The sequence below is a fragment of the Fukomys damarensis genome, unplaced genomic scaffold, assembly GCF_012274545.1.
Source record: "Fukomys damarensis isolate Sample0158 unplaced genomic scaffold, DMR_v1.0_HiC HiC_scaffold_10, whole genome shotgun sequence".
In the NCBI taxonomy this organism is placed as follows: Eukaryota; Metazoa; Chordata; class Mammalia; order Rodentia; family Bathyergidae; genus Fukomys; species Fukomys damarensis.
In genome coordinates this window covers 15,121,377-15,128,355 of record NW_022900922.1, presented here as the reverse complement: position 1 = coordinate 15,128,355, position 6,979 = coordinate 15,121,377, and the positions used below count along the sequence as shown (strand labels likewise).

At 39.5% G+C, this 6,979-nt stretch overlaps 1 protein-coding gene and 2 pseudogenes across 1 annotated transcript in view; 1 reads left to right on the top strand and 2 right to left on the bottom strand.

Annotated features, from left to right (window-relative positions):
• Positions 1-4,867, top strand: part of Tsnax (translin associated factor X) — a 59,432-nt gene extending 54,565 nt beyond the window's left edge. Inside the window, exon 8 of the transcript XR_779776.3 lies at positions 4,785-4,867. The gene's annotated coding sequence lies outside the window, so the exon portion shown is untranslated. The remainder of the gene's footprint in view (positions 1-4,784) is intronic.
• Positions 1-6,583, bottom strand: part of LOC104860771 — a 10,303-nt pseudogene extending 3,720 nt beyond the window's left edge.
• LOC104860760 lies at positions 1,210-1,965 on the bottom strand (annotated as a pseudogene).
• Positions 6,584-6,979: the final 396 nt, after the last annotated feature.

Below are 6,979 nucleotides of genomic sequence, written 5' to 3'. Positions count from 1 at the left end.
TATTATCAGATCATAGTGCAATCAAACTAGACATCAATAGCACAAGAAACTATAGAAACTTCACAAGCACATGGAAACTGAACAACACTCTCCTAAACAATCAATGGATTACAGAGGAAATTAAAGAAGAAATTAGACAGTTTTTACAAATAAATGAGAATGCCAATACAACATACAGGAATCTTTGGGACACAATGAAAGCAGTTCTACGTGGAAAATTCATAACATTGAATGCTCACACTAGGAAAACAGAGCGGGCTCAAATAAACAACTTAACGATGAAACTTAGACTCCTAGAAAAACAAGAGCAAGAAAAACCCAAAGCTCGAACAAGAGAGGAAATTATAAAGATCCGAGCAGAAATCAATGCAGTTGAAATTAAGAAAACGATACAAAAAATAAATGAAACAGAGCTGGTTTTTTGAAAGAATAAATAAAATTGACAAACCCTTAGCTAATCTTATCACCCTAGCTTCTTAATGAAACAAGCCTGCATCCTCAAAACCTGAAAGAGGAGGCCATTTATCCCACAGGTACCTGTCTTGTAGCACCATCCCTAGTATTTCCTGTGTATCAGATCTTCAGCTGGGTTCTAGGATCACCAAACACCTTTGAGTTGCAAATCTATGCTAAATATATAAGACTGACTGATGGGGGAAATTTTTTAATTGCAAACTCAATCCATTAGGTGTGTTTCAAAAGATGCAGTTCTTTTCTTCATTTATCAGTGAAAGAAGTTAAAATTAACTTCAAAAAAGAAATCAGCACATGGCAAAAAAATTTCCTTGAAAGTCACAATCACATATAGAGTGTATCCTAGAAAAGAGGAGGGACAAGACGGCTTCGACCCACTTTCATGAATTTCATCAAATGCCGGATCTACTCAAGGGTGGAGAAAAAAATGAGGCATTTACTATGCTCCTTCCTAAGAGCACCAGGTGGGGAACACATTTTTCTAAACTAGATCTAGGAAATAGCATGTGGAATCAATCTGTCCTCCTCCCCTAAAGGCTGACTACTGATTTATGAATTTAAAAAAAAGACTGAAAAAACCCCCCAATATCCCCCAAAAAAGGAAGGGAAAAAAATACTAAGCTGTCCCCGATTACTCTCAGGTAGAACCAGGGAGCAGCTTCAACAATTTAAATTAGTCTATTACGGAGTCATCACAAGCATGCCTTACTTTTTAAGCAACACACAACAAAAATTTTTTGAAACAAAGCAAAAACTAGTACTGATCACTTTTCTGACAATCACAATTACTCAAACTTATCTAGTGCTGGGAGGGGTGGGGGCATACCTAATGGCCTTGTCTCACACGAGTGCATGTGGGTAGGTGAAGGGTATTTGTCATTGCAGAAGTGAATTTTAATCTTTAGTTTGATTTAAACATTGCTTTTAATATGATGCCGACACCATCTGTACAGAAAAGGATCTGGAGAGGGGTTCGTAGCAGCACACACCTTCGGCTCTGCAGTTCTGGAGGTTCCACGGCAGCCAATATTGCTTCATTAAACACATTCTTTAGGCATTTCTGTGTGAGTGCAGATCATGGGCCAGCTTTTCAGCAGTCTCTGGAGTGATAGGTTTCTTTTTCTTTCCTGGCAAGTTTCTCAATAGTAGAGGAGTCATCTCTGAGATCAATTTGGGTCCCAACAAGCAAGAAAGGAGTCTTTGGACAGTTGAGAGTTATCTCAGGGCACCCACTTTTCTTTCACGTTTTCAAGTGAGAATGGAGAGACCCCCGAAAAACAGACTAGAAATACATCTGTTTGTGAATAATTCAGTGGTCATAATCTGTCATCCTCTTGGCTTGCAGTATCAAAAAGCCCAAGAGTATATGGCTCTCCACCAATCATAACTGTGACTGTATAGTTGTCAAAAATAGTCGGTACATATTCAGATGGAAATTTGTTTGTTGTATATCAGGAGACATGTTTTACCAACAGCACCATCGCCCACAACACTTAATTGTCTGCATTGTGGAAGTAGTTTAAATATTTCAAATTTGGTGTTGACCTCAGCTTCTCCACCGGAGCACTGGCAGCAGTGGCCTCATGGATTATATTCTTCAAATTTTCAAGAACTCACATTTCTTGAAGACCACATTTTTCTTCACATTCTTTACAAAGTAACCAGTTTCAGCTTGAATAACATCTGTGATCCAAAAGCCTTGACTGAATCTCTCCACGATCCTTGATAATGAGGTGCACTGAGCTCATAGTCCCCAGTGAGTTCCTCTTCTTGCTGCAACTGCCAGCCCGACTGGCCTCACAACCCACAGGAACCTGTCTCTCCACCACTCATTCTAACCAGCTCTGTGGTCTTACTGCACCTGTGCAAGTCTGGGCCTGTACTAATTTGAAAAATACATTTTATAAAATTTTAATAGTGCTAGGAGAATTGGATATCTGCCTAGAGATGATTGGGTCTAGACCCATATGTCTCACCAGATACTAAACAAATCAAAGTGGATCAAAGACCTAAATGTTAAAAACAAACACATCACCTGCTGTAAAATAAAATAGGTACAACTCTTGAAGACCTACGGAATTTCTCTACAAAGGAGACCTAACCAGAAAATAATCAGGCTTGAAAAGTAGAGATTTAAAAAATGGCAGCCCTGAGGACTCCTGGGAAGATGGCAGAATAGTGAAGAGCTGAGAAACAGCTTTGTCAATATTTGGAATCCAGATGCTGAAATAGCAATGTGAGGAAGAGAGGAAGGTAAGTGGTTCCCAGGAACCAAGAAAAGATTTGAAGCAAGAATTGGAGCCCACAGGGAGAGGAAGGAAAGGGACTGCAAAGCAGGAGAGGGAGTGGTGCTTTTCCCCTGAGCCCCAGCTGGAAGTGGGAGAGGCGGCTCAGAAGTGCAGATGCTTGGTGACTAGAGGCAACCCCAGAGGTCTCTGTGGAGAACACCAGTGGAACTGAGTAGTGGACACTGGACTGCAGTGGCTGGTGAGTTATTCAGGTTCAGATGATACAGAAAGAACTCCAAACACATTCAGACAGCTTGTCTTTGACAGAGGCGCCAAACACCTTCACTGGAAGAAAGGTAGCCACCTTAATAAATGGTGCTGGAAAAACTGGCTTTCCACATGCCAAAAATTGAACCTAGACACATATCTCACCATGCACTAAACTAAAATAAAAATGTATCAGAGATCTAAATGTTAAAACAGAAAGATGAAATCTCCTAGATGATAGGCAGAACTCTTGAAGACATGGAGAAAGACTTCATGAACACCCAGACTACATGGGAAATACTATAAAGAATAAACAACTGGGACCTCATTTTATTAAGAAGCTTTTGCACAGCAAAGGAAACAAACAACAGAGTGAAGAACAACCTGCAGAGTGAGAAAAATTTTTTCATCTGTTCCTTAGATGGACTAATATCTAGAATGTATAAAGAACTAAAAAAAAAAAAAAAAAAAAAAAAAACCAAGAAAAAAAAAAAAAAAAAAAAAAAAAAAAACCCAGACCATCCCAAATTTAAAGATGAAATCCAAAACTGGCCATCTGAAATGACTAGACATCTCTCAGATGAAGAAATAGAAATGACAAGTAAATATATGAAAAAGTATTCAACATCACTGGTCAGTTGAGAGAAGGAAGTTAAAACAACACTGATATTCCATCTCAATCCAGAAGAATGGCTATTATAAAGAAATCAACTAATAACAAATGCTGGTAGGGTTGTGGGGAAAAATGAACCCTTTTCCATGGTTGGGAGCATAGACTGGTGCAACCACTTCAGTGTGAAGATTCTTCCAAAAACTACAACTAGAAGCTACATTTGACCCAGCTATTCTCCTTGATTATCTTCCCAAAAGCATAGCATCAAACCACAGCAATATATGCACACTCTTGTTTATAGCAGGTCAGTTTGGAATAGCTATATATTGGAAACAGCCCAAATGCCCATCATCTAATGAATGAAAGGATAAAGAAGATGTGTTTTTAAAATAGGAGTATTGCCTGGGCGTGGTGGCGCACGCCTATAATCCCAGCACTTGGGAGGCTAAGGCAGGAGAATTGCTGTGAGTTGAGACCAGCCTGGGCTACATAGTTCCAGGTCAGTCTCAACTACACAGTGAGACCCTGTCTCAAAAACCACCATACTTTTAAGTGGAAGAAATAGTACACACATGTTCGAATATCACATGACTTCTCTGGTATGAGAAATAGGGTAAATAAGGAATAAAATGTATAATAGATATTGTCAAATAGGGAAAAAATATTCAAATGGGAAGGGGAACTAGAGGTGGGGAGGGAGAAAGCAAGGGAAAAGAAAAAAGAAGGAAAAATGTAAACCAAGGAATGAGGAAAAAAATGATGCATCGTGTGCAGGTATAAATTCCCTATGATGAATATTATCGTTATGTATATCTGAAATGTACCAATAAAATAAATTTTTAAAAACAGCAAAAACAACTATTGAGCCGGGCCTGGTGTCACACACTTGTAATCCCAGCACTTGGGAGGCTGAGGAAGGATTGCTGTGAGTTTGAGAACAGCCTGGGCTAAAAAGTGAGTTCCAGGTCAGTGTCAACTACATAGTGAGACCCTGTCTCAAAAAACAAAACAAAACAAAAACAAAAAACCAAAACCAAAACCAAAACACAACTACTGTTTTTTCTTTAGTTAGCCGTATGTAGTAGACTCTATCTGCCTGGCTATTTAAAGAGATTTCTTTCCTGGCCTGTGAAATTTTTTTTCTTTTTGGCTTAATGCTTACTCAATAATAAATTTGTTTCATTCTTTTTTTAAAATGCCAGACTTAATCAGCCTATCCTTGCCTTATGAGGATGGACCATAATGTTTTCACAATCCTGCCTCTCCACTGGATGACGCTTGACAGCAGCATTCATCATATTTATGATCACATCTTGTAAAGACACTTGTAAAAGAGAACTTCCAAAACAGCTTCTGAGAGTGGCAAAAATGATGAGATAAGTGTGTTTGAAATGAGGGGGGGTTATTTTAAAGGGGATTAATGGCAGTATGTCTTTTATTATCCTAAGTGTTATTTTTAAATTCACCATTTATTTTGATCACATCTTGGAAATTGAATAGGAGTCTAGAATCCACAATACATAGGGAACTTGTATAGCGGAACATTAAAAGTTTAATTGGCAAGTGATCTGACTAGGCAGTTATTAAAGATGATGTCACTTATTTTCTCATTGATGAGACAAAATATTGATACTCAAAGCCAAAGGAGGAAAGGTACATTTTGTAGAGGTTTTGGTTCATAGTTGGCAGGCTCCAAGGCAGGGTGGCATGACAGGGGCACTGCAGAGGAGAAACTGTTTATGGTGGACAGAAGGCAGCAAAGCAGCAAAGTATCAAAGAAACAAGTGATAGCAGCAGCCCTCTTTCTGTCCCTGTATTCTACCCAGTCTACATCTCCTTAGGGGGGATAGCACTCAAACTGGAGGAAGTTGAGTGAAATAAGGCAAACTCATAAAGACAATACTATATGTTCTCATTTATATGTGGAAGCTGAAAAATTAGAAGAATAAAATTGTGATTACCAGAGCCTGGGAAGAGTATAGGAGAGGGAGAGATGGAGAGAGGATGATTAATAAACACAGAGGTACCATTGGGTAGGAGGAATGACCTAATGTCCTATAGGACAGTAGGATAGCTACCATTGACGGCAATTAATTGAATATTTCAAAATAACTAGTAGGATTTTAAGTATTTGCAACACAAAGAAAAGCCAGGCATGTTGATACATGCTTGTAATCCCAGAACTTGATAGGCTGAGACAGGAGGATCACTGTGAGTTCCAGGCCAGCCTGGGCTACGTGGTGAGTTCAAGGCCAGTTTGAACTCCATTGTGATGCTCTGTTTCAAAAAAATAAAAAGGGGCTGAGGATTTAGTTCAGTGGCACTGCTGCCTTGCAAGCACAAGGTCCCAAGTTGGATCCCCAGTACCAGAAAGAAAGAAAGCAAGCAAGCAAACAAACAACAACAATAACCAAAAAATGATACATTTTTGTGCTTGCGAGGCAGGCGGTCTGCTCCCACAATGGTAATTCAGCCACAGAAAAAGAATGAGCTACTGACACTTGCCTTGTCATGGGTGAGCCTTGGAAACATGCTAAATATATGAAACCAGGCACAAATGGCTACATCATTCTGTTCTCCTGAAATACTCAGAATGGGAGTGGGGTTTGACTGAAAACGACTGCTGACAGTATGGGGTTCATCGTCAGGTGTCAGAGATGTTTCCAGATGGAGGGGATGGTTATTCAACCCTGGGAATGTACTGGAACCACCGAGTTGTACACTAAGCAGATGAAATGCATGTTATATGACTTGGATCTTGGTATTTTTAAAGTTCTTTTACAAAGTAGTTTGGTTCCTAGAAGTTTTTCTAGGAATTGTCTGTGAAATCATTTGTGCCTCCAATACTTGTGGCGACATGGAGACAACATCCTGAAAACAGTTTAGTGAAGTGAAGCGAATGGCTTTACCTGTCACGCCAACCCTCTGCCGAGAGCGTGAAGGCAGTCTTCCCTAGCTCCTTGAGTGTTCGGCCTTGTAAGGCTTTGAAATTATTCTCCATCGTCACGTGCATGTTTGAGCATCTCGCTGACATGGCTGCTGCTCTCCCTGTCCCAACTCCAAGTCCAAACACAGCAGGAGTCGAAAGGACTATATATCTTGCCTCACCCAACAAGCCAAACATTTTTTGTATCTTCGATAGTGATTTTAAAGCAGTTCATAATTAAATATGAGCATTTTGTACAAGGACAATTATACTTTACAAAAAAATCGTACAACAAAAATTGCTGGAGTCTGATTTACAACATGAATTATGGTTTGAAGTCATGTTTACATAAGTCTCAAATCTACAGAAAGTCACTTCTGGGCTCGCTCTTGTACTGCTGAAGTTCTGTGGCATAATCACTCTCACCCACATCACATCCCTTTCCTTAAAGTTGAGGATGGGTGTTACAAG